The following is a 13,029-nucleotide window of genomic DNA, read 5'->3' on the forward strand; positions in this document are numbered from 1 at the left end:
GGGCTGTTTATGTTTTTCCTATTGAGTTTTAGTAGGCTTTTTTTTTTTTTTTTTTTTTTTGAGACAGAATTTCACTCTTGTTGTCCAGGCTGGAGTGCAATGGCATGATCTTGACTCACTGCAACCTCTGCCTGCCGGGTTCAAGCGATTCTCCTGCCTCAGCCTTCTGAGTAGTTGGGATTACAGGCATCCACCACCAGGCCCAGCTAATTTTTGTATTTTTACTAGAGACGGGATTTCACCATGTTGGCCAGGCTGGTCTTGAACTCCTGACCTCAGGTTATCCACCTGCCTCGGCCTCCCAAAGTGGTGGGATTACAGGCTTGAGCCGCCGCGCCCAGCTCTTTATTAGCTTTTTGTACCTTTTGAATCTAACGCTTCATCTGTTACACGTGTGGCCATCTCCAGGTGATTCTGGTATACCCTCCCCCTACACATCAACCACAACCACCAACCATTCTTTCTGTTGTTTTTGAGGCAGATCTCCACACTCTGTTGCCCAGACTGGAGTGCAGTGGTGATCTGGACTCACTGCAACCTCCACCTCCCAGGCTCAAGCAATTCTCCTGCCTCGGCCTCTCAAGTATCTGGGACTCCAGGCATTACACCACCACACGTGGCTAATTTTTGTATTTTTTGTAGAGACGAGGTTTTGCCATGTTGCCCAGGTTGGTCTTGAACTCCTGAGCTCAGGACTGTGTTTAACCCAACACAACCTTGTCCAGATCTAGCCATTCAAACATTTCTTACAATGTAGGCAAGTACAGAATACATCCTCTGTTCATGGCAGGGGTTACTTAGGGATAGAAGGACTATATAAAATGAGTCTATATATTCTTTTATTTCATTTTTTTAATTTAAAAACGTTTTCTTTTGTTGTTTTTTGTTTGTTTGTTTGTTTGTTTATAGAGACGGGGTCTTGCTGTGTTGCCCAGGCTGAGGACAAAATCCTGGGCTCAAGAGTCTCTGTCTATATAGACTGATTTTAGATATTCCTTCTATCCCTAAGTAACCCCCTCCACGAACAGAGGGTGTATTCTGTACTTGCCTACATTGCAAGGAATATTTGAATAGCTAGATCTGGACAAGGTTGTGTTGGTTAAGCACGGTTATTGTTATCCAAAGATCAGCCAGTCCAAATGCTCTTCTCATAGAGGCCTTCTTTGACCTAGCAGGCAATAGAAGTGTTTAAAATAAGTTGATTAGTTCCTTAAATGAAACTGAATTTGTGGCTCTCTAATAGACCATGGCTGAGCAGTCAATGGTACCCTGTGCTCATGAATTGACTAGTGTCTTGGAAAGGAACCATGAGCTGAAAAGACATTCTAAGTGCAAAAATAGTGCGGTAATTATAGGAGTAAGTGGAGAGTCAATTTCTTCTTAAAACATCATTCTTAAAATAGACTAAGTGCAGGGGTGTTGGTTGACATTATATTATGGTATTTACGGTATTGTTTTCCCTTCTCTATTCTCCAACTATTCTATAATGGACTTACACTATATTAATAATTCAAAAATCATAATGAGAAGCAAAACCAAAATGTAACCCACTGTGATTATAAGGATTCTCAGTTTCTCAAGCAGTAAAAGGCGTGGGGAAAAATCCCAGGCAGAAAACTATAAGGGTCTTTCCCATTTGCAAGCTTTTCAAAGTCAGGTTGAAAGTGCTAGAAAACTAAAGCTTTACATAGAAAATGGGGGAGGAAGTCGCCAAATACTGTGAATGAAAAGTATAAAGAGGACGAAATGGTGATGGAAGGGGAGGAACAGAATGGAGGACGAAGGAAGAGGGAGGCTTGGCCACGTTCAAGGGTGTCCTGGAATAGGAGGTGTGTGTGCCTGGGGGAGCCAGGCAGCCAGGAACAGAGGAAAGAATACAGGGAGATTTGATGGCCAAGACTCGTGTGGAAGCCGTGGCTCTGCCCTTTGCTAGTGTTTGGTCATGAGCTCTTGGCACAGCCTGGTGTGTGAAATAAAGGGGCATGCAGGGTTGTCCTGTGACCCATATGTGATGACATTATAGGAACACATTTGGGGAACACAGAGGTTCTGTCCGCAGGTTACTTAGTCTTAACGAGAAAAGGGCTTGATCTCAGCCTCTTGAAGAAGGTAAAAAAAGGGAGAGAGAAAAGGGCACCGGAGGAGTGCTACTAAAGAGCAGAAAGAGAAAAAACTCCAGGCTGGGGCACGGTGGGAGGTGAGCACGCGAGAGAACAGCGCCAGAGCCTCCAAACACAGGGGCCCACCCATTGCCATCCCTGCCTCATTCACTGTGAGTGACCTGGGGTTATGTCCCTGCTGGGCCTCAGGAGAGAGATTTGGGGGGACACTGTACATGCACTGTATATATCTAAAATCTAATCATGTTATTTATTTCTTTTCTTTTTCTTTTCTTTTCTTTTTTTTTTTTTTTTTTTTTGAAATGGAGTCTTGCTCTCTTGCCCAGGCTGGAGTGCAGTGGCAGGATCTTGGCTCACTGCAAGCTCCGCCTCCCAGGTTCAAGCGATTCTCCTGCCTCAGTCTCTCGAGTAGCTGGGATGACAGGCACGTACCACCACGTCTGGCTAATTTTTGTATTCTTAGTAAAGGTGGGGTTTCACCATGTTGGCCAGGCTGGTCTCGAACTCTTGACCTTGTGATCTGTCCGCCTCGGCCTCCCAAAGTACTGGGATTACAGGCATGAGCCACTGCACTTGGCCCTCTGTTTCTTTTTCTTTTTCTTTTTTGAGACAGAGATTCACTTTTGTTGTCCAGGCTGGAGTGCAATGACCCGATCTCGGCTCACCACAACTTCTGCCTCCTGGGTTCAAGTGATTCTCCTGCCTCAGCCTCCTGAGTAGCTGGGATTACAAACATGTGCCACCACGTCTGGCTAATTTTTGTATTTTTAGTAGAGACAGGGTTTCTCCATGTTGGTCAGGCTGGTCTTAAACTCCCGACCTCAGGTGATCTTCCTGCCTCGGCCTCCCAAAGTGCTCCGGAAGTGCTGGGCGCTGTGAGCCACCGTTCCCGGCTTTCTCTTTTTTTTTTAGAGACAAGGTCTTGCTCTGTCACCCAGCTTGGAGTGCAGTGGCATAATCATAGCTCACTATAATTTACCACCATGCTCAGCTAATTATTTTTATTTGCTTTTTTTTGTAGCGACGGGGTCTTGCAATGTCGCCCAGGCTGGTTTCAAACTCCTGGGCTCAAGTGATCCTTTTGCCTTGGTCTCCCAAAGTGCTGGGATGACAGGCCTGAGCCACCGTGCCCAGCCTGCTATTTCTTATTAAATCTCTTTGCACAACGTTGGGAGAGCTTGCGAGCTTGCGAGCAAAGGGCAGCAAGTCATCTAGAAAGATGCATTTTGATAGGTGGAAACTTAGCATCAAATGAAGAGGGATTTTTTTTCCTGCCCCCACGGCCCTCACTTTCTGTGGCCTGACGTTTGTGTCCCTTTAGCTGCTTAAATTCCCCAAGACTCAGTTGACTTCAGGGGCAAATCACTACCTTACTGTTCTCTCCCGCGTACACCTCGAAAGCTGCGGATTGTGTTTAGGTTTTTTCTCTCCCTAAGAGGTAGCTGTACTCTGCCTTCCTTTTAACCACAGTTCCCTAGAAAATAAGAACTGCGACAAACAAAAGGAGATGGGTACAGGAATAGGCCTTACTCCTCTTCTCCCCCGGTTCCTCGACCCTCGATCCCAGGGACCCTAACCATGGTTGCGGTTTTCATTGAGGAATTAAGGCCTACAAAGAGAATCTAATTCGCAGTAACCTAAGCCTGACTCTTGGCTTTGAAATCCCAGCTTTAGGTAAAGCCTACCTGCTAGGTTCTTTCCTCATTCTGTTGAGGTAGCTCTTACGAGCCTCTATTTTACACATGTGGCTCCTCAGACTTAGAGAGGTTAAGTCAATTTCCCAAACTCGGCAGTGGTGTATAGTAACATTTTTAATATTACCTTCAGGACTGGCTCTTTTTCATATGTAACTCGGTGCTTGCCAAGGACGACGGGAATACACAGCCCCATAAGGGTACCTGAGCGTGTGTGTGTGTGTGTGTGTGTGTGTGTGTGTGTGTGTAAGGAGGAGGTTGAAAATTATGTTCTATATAATATTATTTATGCTCGAAAAAGAACCCATTGCTTTCATTTTGAAGTGAAACTTTTACTTTTGTGGAAAGTAAAATTGGACAGAAATCTTCTTGACTGTTGGGGATCTGCAAAGATATCCTCTTCAATGTGGAGGATGTTCAGAGCAGGGAGAGTGAGATGTTTATTTTCTATTTATCAGTTGGGGGATGTGGGTTACACACAGCAGCCTAGGCCTTGCCACATGCTCCTGCTTTGGCTCACTGATATTTTGTATTTAATCTAATCTTGCAATGAAATTCTTCTCAGTGCTTTGTCATTTATGACTTCACTCTTTCTCATAAACAGCCACAGTTTTTCTCCTCTATTTAATGACAGAGGAAGAAAAAACAACCGTGATATAAAATGAAAAAGAATGCAATACAAGATTTTATGTGTAGTATAATCTCAACTTTATTAATAATTTTTAAATGAATTTATAAAAGTTAGTATGCGAGGGAATGGACTCCAATGGAAAAAGCACAGACCTGAAGCCAGAAAGACTCAGGTGTGAATATTGTCTCTGCCCTGACTGGCTGTATGAACTTGAGCAAGCTACTTAAACTTTCTGATCCCCAGTTGTTTTATCTGCGAAAATGGGGAGGGTGAGGAATTGTATTTATATCAGAGAAACCGAATTCAATTATACGTAATTAAATGAAACACTTGACACACAGAGAACCCTCAGTAAATGATCTTATTATTCTAAGTAGGGAACATAAAGAGCCTGCTTCATGGGCACGTGACCACTCCGTCAAACAGGACTCCAGACTGGGTTCAACGCTCTGCTGTTGCCTTCTTGAAGTTCTTCATAATTTGGGAACAGAGGGCCTAGGTTTTCATTTTGCATCGGACTCCACACATTACACACATGGCACACACACAGAGAAAAGATTAAAAAGCAATAAACCAATTACATCAATTTTTTTTTGAGACAGAGTCTTGCTCTGTCACTGTGGCTGGAGTGCGGTGGCACGCTCTTGGCTCCCTGACAGAGTCTTGCTCTGTCACTGTGGCTGGAGTGCGGTGACACACTCTTGGCTCCCTGCAACCTCCACTTCTAGGTTCACGCCATTCTCCCGCCTCAGCCTCCTGAGTGGCTGGGACTACGGGCGCCCGCCATCACGCCTGGCCCATTTTTGTATTTTTAGTACAGGCAGGGTTTCACCATGTTGGCCAGGCTGGTCTCAAATTCCTGACCTCAAATGATCCACCCACCTCAGCCTCCCAAAGTGCTGGGATTATAGGTGTGAGCCACCGCGCCTGGCCTACATCAAATGTTTAATAGAAATAAATAAAAACAAAAAGCAATAAACCAAAATGTAAACAATGTTTAATCTCTGGATGGTTTTCTTTTTCCTTTTGTGTTTTTCTGTGGTAGGAGTGGGATTCGCTGTGTCTCTGAGGCTGTAGTGCAGTGGCACAAGCTTGGCTCACTGCAGCTCTGCCTCCCAAGTAGCTGGTACTAGGCATGCGCCACCACGTCCGGCTAATTTTTATATTTTTTGTAGAGACAGGATTGTGCCATGTTGCCCAGGCTGGTCTGGAACTCCTGGACTCAAGTGATCCACCCACCTCGACCTCCTAAAATGCTGGGATTACAGACGTGAGCCACTGTGCCTGGCCTCTGGGTGGCTTTAAGTGGGGACTTTTATTTCTCGCACATTCTTCTGTATATTCTATATTTTCTTCAAGAAAAATATCTTACTTTTCTAATCAGGAAAAAAAGTGAATATATGCATGTGCCTTTACAAAATTGTTCTCATTGTGCAGATGAGTGAAACCAAGGTAGCAGGTGGGAAGGAAATGACTCACGTAAGATCACACAACAGTCAATGTCACATTATGACAACGCTCAGGAAACTGCACTTCCATTTTTGCACCCCACTCTCTTGGGTCTGAGTTACCCACAGTTTTTCTAACAAGAATCTCGTGGGCATCTGACTTGAGTTGGAGACCTACCACTACACTGTGCAGAAGGGGGCCCCCCTTAGAAGCCCCGTATCAATTACTATGCAGGGCTTACTGCTATGGGAGTTTCAGAAGTGGAATCCACAACCCCTGTTCTCAAAGGGCTTACAGATGCATGCTTACAGTTGCATGTGAAACAGTGACGTCAATACTGTTGTGCAGACTCTGAACGCTGTAAGAACAGCAGGGGAAGGAACTGGTTGTCAGAGGAGCAACCAAGAACCGTTGGCACAAAATCTTCTCACCAGGGTTGTTCACACACGCAAAAATGCTGGAAGCTCTGCTCCTTTTAATTTCCTCCAGCCACCCTGCGTAGGCACCTGAAGGTAAACGGCATGAAGGAGAAGGAGATAGAAACGCACAAGATAGTTTTCATTTTGCATATTCCATAGTTCACAGTATTGAAGGTCTTCTTCGACAAACCCCACTGAAAAAAGTTTCTTGATTTCACCTTCGCCGTGGCTAAAAGCAGCGGCTCGCCTCCACACTTTGACTGTTCCCTTCTGTACTTTCTCTTCCCCTTCTGTTTCTCTTCGTGAGGGGTCCAAATTGGAAACTTTTTTTGTCCCGCAGCCCACCATAAGGGTTCATTCTGTGAACCTACATCTATTGCATACCTGCTTGCCTAACAGTTCTTTCCCCAAGAACCAAACATTAAGTTCCTCTTAGCAGCACAGTAAATCTTCACAGGCTAATGTGTGTGTGTGTGTGTGTGTGTGTGTGTGTGTGTGTGTGTGTATATATATATTTTTTTTTTTTTCTTGATACAGAGTTTCACTCTTGTTGCCCAGGCTGGAGTGCAATGGCACGATCTTGGCTCACTGCAACCTCCGCCTCCTGGGTTCAAGCGATTCTCTCACCTCGGCCTCCTGAGTAGCTGGAATTACAGGCACCTGCCACCACGCCCAGCTAATTTTTGTATTTTTAGTAGAGACGGGGTTTCACCATGTTGGCCAGGCTGATCTCGAACTCCTGACCTCAGGTGATCCACCCGCCTTGGCAGCCCAAAGTGCTGGCATTGCAGGCGTGAGCCACCGTGCCCAGCCCACAGACTAATATCTTTAAGGAACTTCTAGAAATCATCTCTGGCAGAGTCATCCAGGCACAAACAAGAGGTTCTGGGCTGATATCAAGGAGAACAAGGGGAAGATTCGGCAGTTACACAGCCAGGCTCAGACTGAAGGGATTCGCATGAATATTAACATTAGCTCCATTTACTGGTTTCTTTAACTCTGTGCCAGGCAGGTAATTTGCTTGATATGCATGATCTGATTTAATTTAGTTCTCATAGTGATCTTTCTGAAACAGGTACTGCGATCCCCACCTTCACAGGGAGAAAGGAAGCAAAGTAAGTTGCTCAAAAACACAGCTAGTCAACACCCCCTGAATGTACCATGCCAAGGGTGAACGCTCATGTAAACTGTGGACTTTGGGTGATAATGATGTGTCAACGTAGGTTCAATGATTGCAACAAACGCACCACTCTGCTGTGGGATGTTGACCGTGTGGGAGGCCGTGAGTTGGGGTGATGGAGGAGAACTCTCTGTACTTTCTGATTGATTTTGCTGAGAACCTAAAACAGCTCTAAAAAAAACAAAGTCTATTTACACACACACACACACCCCTAGTAAACAACAGGACCGGGAGTCAAAACTATGTCTGTCTCCTTAGGGGATGGTGAGTTACTATCAACAACATGTTGAACTCCACCATACAAGTAGCAATAATGATGTGTGTGCACGCACATGTGCGCGCGTGTGTGCGCATGTGTGTGTGCGTGCATGCGTGTGCGCGTGTGTGCGCATGTGTGTGCGTGTGTGTGCATGTGTGTGCGCGCGCGTGTGCGCATGTGTGTGCGTGCATGCATGTGTGCGTGTGTGCATGTATGTGTGTGCGTGTGTGCGTGCATGTGTGTGTGCGCGTGCGTGTGTGCGCACACGTGTGTGTGCGCCCGTGTGTGTGTGTGCGTGTGTGTGTGTGCACGTGTGCACGTGTGCTGTGCATGTATTGAGGATTGGGGGGGGTCTATGTTAAGAAAGAATTGGAAGGAAGAAATTTCAAATTGAGTCCTGGCTCCATCACCAGCTGTGTGATCCTGGACAGGACACTTTGGTTTTAGCTTCCTCATCTGTAAATTGCTACTGGGTCATCGTGAAGATCAAATCAAATAAAATATGTACAAAGTACTCTGAAAGCATAAAGTACTCTGAAAGCAACTATTCCTGTGTTAGTTTTTCTCTATCTCTCTGTCTCACACACTCAGATGTACACATCTGGGTGATTAAGGGGATAGTCAGGAAGCTCATCTCGCAAGTCTCTAGTCCCACCTTAACACTGAACTGCTTCTCTCATTTGTAAAACGAAGTGGTGGTTGAACTGGTACCTCCATTGGAGGGTTTGTTGTGGTTTTCTTGGGACTCTAAGCTCTGATTTCCATCCTCTACTCAGAACTCCATTCCTACGCTCCCACCCAGTCTTAAAGACTTGGCTGCTGTCTCTTCTGTCCACTCTCCACTGCCACCTTCAAGCTTGCATCCTCTCCTCCCCACACCCGGACCGGAGTCCCCTGTGCAATTTGAGACACAGTGCATCAGTGACATTCAGACATATCTGTCTGAGGAACACTTTGTGGTTTCCCTGCCATTTAGAAAAGCTTTTAGTTATAGAAATTTTCCAACATACACAAAAACAGAGAGAGTAATATATCTTAATGTACCCAAAACCCATTTTCAACAATTATTAACACATGAGCAATCTAGTTTCATCTGTATTCCTACTCACCACCCTATCACTGGATTATTTGGAAGCAAATACAACATATTGTTCCATCTCAAATAATCTCTAAAAACAATGACTCTTTTTATTAACATAGCCAAAATACCATATATCACCTAAAGTTAACAAAATATCCTTAATAATATTAGATACCTAATCAGTATTCAAATGTCCCTGGTTATCTGGTATAGGTTTTATTATTCAGTTGGTTTGTTTGCAACATAATCCAAACAAAGTCTATATGCTGTATTTGGTTGATATGTCTCTTAGGTGTTTTTTTTCTTTTCTTTTTTTTTTTTTTTGAGATGAGTCTCCCTCTGTCACCCAGGCTGGAGTGCAGTGACATGATCACAGCTTACTGCAGCCTTGAACTCCTGGGCTCAAGCAGTCCTCCCAACTCAACCTCCCTAGTAGCTGGAACTACAGCTGCTTGCCGCCACACCAGGCTAATTTTATTTTCGAGATGGAGTTTCACTCTTGCCACCCAGGAGGGCAATGGCACGATGTTGGCTCACTGCAACCTCTGCTTCCTGGGTTCAGGCAATTCTCCTGCCTCAGCATCCCGGGTAGCTGGGATTACAAGCATGCGCCATATGCCTGGCTAATATTTGTATTTTAGTGAAGACGGGGTTTCACCACATTGGCCAGGCTGGTCTCAAACTCCTGACCTCAGGTGATCCACCCACCCCAGCCTCCCAAAATGCTGGGATTACAGGTGTGAGCCACCATGCCCAGCCTAGGCTAATTAAAAAAAAATTATCTGGAGAGACAGAATCTCCTTGTGCTGCCCAGGCTGGTCTTGAACTCCTGGACTTAAGTGATCCACCTGCCTCAGCCTCCTGAAGTGCTGGGATTATAGATGTGAGTTGCTGCACCCAGGCCCTGTCTCTTAAGTTTTCATCTATGAATTCCTTCTTCTTTTCTTTTTCCCTCTCATTTATTTGTTGAAGAAACCAGGTCAGGTTGTTTGCACTGTAGAATTTCCCAGGTTTAATCCATCCCTGAGTATCTTTAATATACTCCTATCTTCCCTGTGTTTCCTATAAACTGGAAATTAGATCTACAGCGTATTCAGTTTCAATATTTTTGGCAAGAATGCCTCATAGGCGGGGTGTCTGAGGAACGCTTTGTCAGTAAAAGAGGCCCTGTGGCAGCACCCGCCATGCCTGGATAAGTGGCTGTAATTTTCACTGTGCTTTGTAGACCTTCTTTTTCCTATTCTTTTTTTTCCTCCTTATTTATTTACTTATTTTTATTTATTTTGAAGGAGTTTCACTCTTGTCGCCCAGGCTGGAGCGCAGTGGCACGATCTTGACTCACTGCAACCTCCGCCTTCCGGGTTCAAGAGATTCTCCTGCCTCAGCCTCCCAAGTAGCTGGGATTACAGGCGTCTGCCACCACGCCTGGCTAATTGTGTGTGTGTGTGTGTTTAGTAGAGATGGGGTTTCATCATGTTGGCCAGGTTGGTCTTGAGCTCCTTACCTCAGGTGATCCACCCGCCTCGGCCTCCCAAAGTGCTGGGATTACAGGTGTGAGACAGCGCCCTGGCCTTTTTTTCCTGGTTTAACTATTACTTCCAGACTTGAAACCTCCATCCAATTTTGTGTGTCTTGGGGTTGCCCAGCCCACACACACCAGCCCTTAGAGGCTTATTGCCCATGTCCCCTGAGCAGAAGTCCATTGGTTCCCAAGAGGTGCCTTGAGGGGCAGCTTGAGAAATGGAGCGGGGCAGTTGTCGGGGGTGGAGGGGACGGGACAGATAGGGCAGAGCTGGATGTGACTCTAGAATTCGAGCAGCTTCCCTTTAATCTGCTTTATGTTCACTTCCACGTAAGATCACATTTAAGAGAAGGATTTCTCATCTTCCAAAAGTTTGCAAACCACTGATCTCTGTCTCTCTCCTATCACTAAGAAGAGATCAGCTATTCCTCTCCCTTAAGCCACCGAGAGTGCCAGGCACCTTTTTTTGTTGTTTTTTGAGACAGAGTCTTGCTCTGTTGCCAGGCTTGAGTGCCGTGATGTGATCTCGGCTCACTGCAACCTCCCTGTCCCGGGTTCAAGCAATGCTCCTGCCTCCACCTCCCAAGTAGCTGGGACTGCAGGCGCGCACTACCACGCCCAGCTACTTTTTTTGTATTTTTAGTAGAGACGGGGGGTCTCACCATCTCGGCCAGGCTGGTCTCGAACTCCTGACCTCGTGATCCACCCCCCAGCCACCCAGAGTGCTGGGATGACAGGCGTGAGCCACCATGCGGGCCAGAGGCTCTGTTCTTAATCATTCATTGAACAGTGAGTCACAGTTAAAATCCCCCTCCTCTGGGAGCGAAAGAGCGAAGGGAAATTTTACTCACCACCACCAAGAGCGTGCCCAGGCCTCAGGGGCATTCCCACAAGACTGTGTGCCTGACTTCTGATCGAGGCGTGAGCAGCCTGAACAGAAGTGACACATACGCAGTGACAGAATTCTAAATGTAGAATTTTGGTCGATAATTCCACTGGCCAAGAGGGTAGCTACTAGCTACTTAAATATGACTACTTAAATGTGAATTCAGAGGCTGGGCACGGTGCTCACGCCTGTAATTCTAGCACTTTGGGAAGTCGAGGTGGGCGGATCACCTGAGGTCGGGAGTTTGAGACCAGCCTGGTCAACATGGTGAAATCACATCTCTACTGAAAATACACAAAAAAATGAGCGGGGCGTAGCACACGCCTGTAATTCTGGCTACTCGAGAGGCTGAGGCATGAGAATTGCTTGAACCCGGGAGGTGGAGGTTGCAGTGAGCTGAGATCTCACCAGTGCACTCCAGCCTGGGCGACAAAGTGAGACTCTGCCTCAAAAAAAAAAAAAAGGTGAATTTAGGCCAGGTGCAGTAGCTCACACTTGTAATCCCAGCACTTGTGGAGGCTAAGGCTGTGGATTACTTAAGCCCAGGAGTTCAAGGCTGCAGTGAGCTATGATTGTGTACTGTACTCCAGCCTGGGTGACAGAGTAAGACCCTGTCTCTAAAATAAATTTAAAAATAAATAAAATCAAACTATGTGAATGTATTGAAACTAAATCGAATTTAAAATTCAAATTCTTACTCAGCCAACCAAGTTTCATGTGCTCGATTGGCTATGTGGCTAATGGCTACTATATTGAAGAGTGAAGATGGAGACGTTCAGTAACACTGACTGCACTACCGGCTCCCTCCACAGACCCTCAGAAAGCTTCCCTTTGCCCTCCCTGTTGGCCCTGGGATTCCTGGAGAAGTGAATTTGAAAGCAGCTGAGTTAATGTGTACATGGGCATAAGTGATTTTGTAAGCATGTTCCATAGTCCGCTTTTATTCTCACTTCTGTATCTTGTTTGACGCGGGTCTGCCCTACTCAGTCTCCATTAGCAGAGGCAACAGATCGTGGTAATTTTCCCTAAAATTTTTCTAATTACATAAATTTTCCATCAGGGAGGGTCTTATTGGTAAAATTAAACTAAAAGCATTCGATTCTTCTTGCTCTGTTTCAATTTTTTAAAAAGCCAATAATTTCTAGCCCTCAACTTTTACACACTGAAATTTAGACCTGTATCTGAGATCTTACACTGTTACACAGGAAGTATTTAATAGAAACTTTTTTTTTTCTTTTTTTTTTTTTTTTTGAGACAGAGTCTCGCTCTGTCACCCAGGCTGGAGTGCAGTGGTGCCATCTCGGCTCACTGCAACCTCCACCTCCAGGGTTCAAGCCATTCTCATGTGCCTCAGCTTCCCAAGTAGCTGGGATGACAGGCATGCACCACCATGCCCAGCTAATTTTTGTATTTTTAGTAGAGATGGGGTTTCACCATGTTGACCAGGCTGGTCTCAAACTCCTGACCCCAGGTGATCTGCCTGCCTCGGTGCTGGATTACAAGTGTGAGCCACCACGCCTGGCCAAAACACACATTAGAAACAGAATTTAAGAGCTGGAAGGAATCTTAGGAATCAACTCTTTTGATAGCTTCACATTCACAAAGAAGAATGTAAACCCCAGAGAAGTTAAGTGACTTGCCGAAAAACACAGTGACTCAGCACACTGAGAGGAACCCAGGCCACCTGGCTTTCACCCTAGAGCTTTTCCCACAATTCAAAATTAAAGGATCTTCTTACTGCCGCCTTCTTGAGTATCCTACAACAATGCTTTGCTCCTTCTACAAAGC

This window comes from Rhinopithecus bieti, unplaced genomic scaffold, assembly GCF_001698545.2.
Source record: "Rhinopithecus bieti isolate Rb0 unplaced genomic scaffold, ASM169854v2 scaffold_45617, whole genome shotgun sequence".
Taxonomy (NCBI): domain Eukaryota; kingdom Metazoa; phylum Chordata; class Mammalia; order Primates; family Cercopithecidae; genus Rhinopithecus; species Rhinopithecus bieti.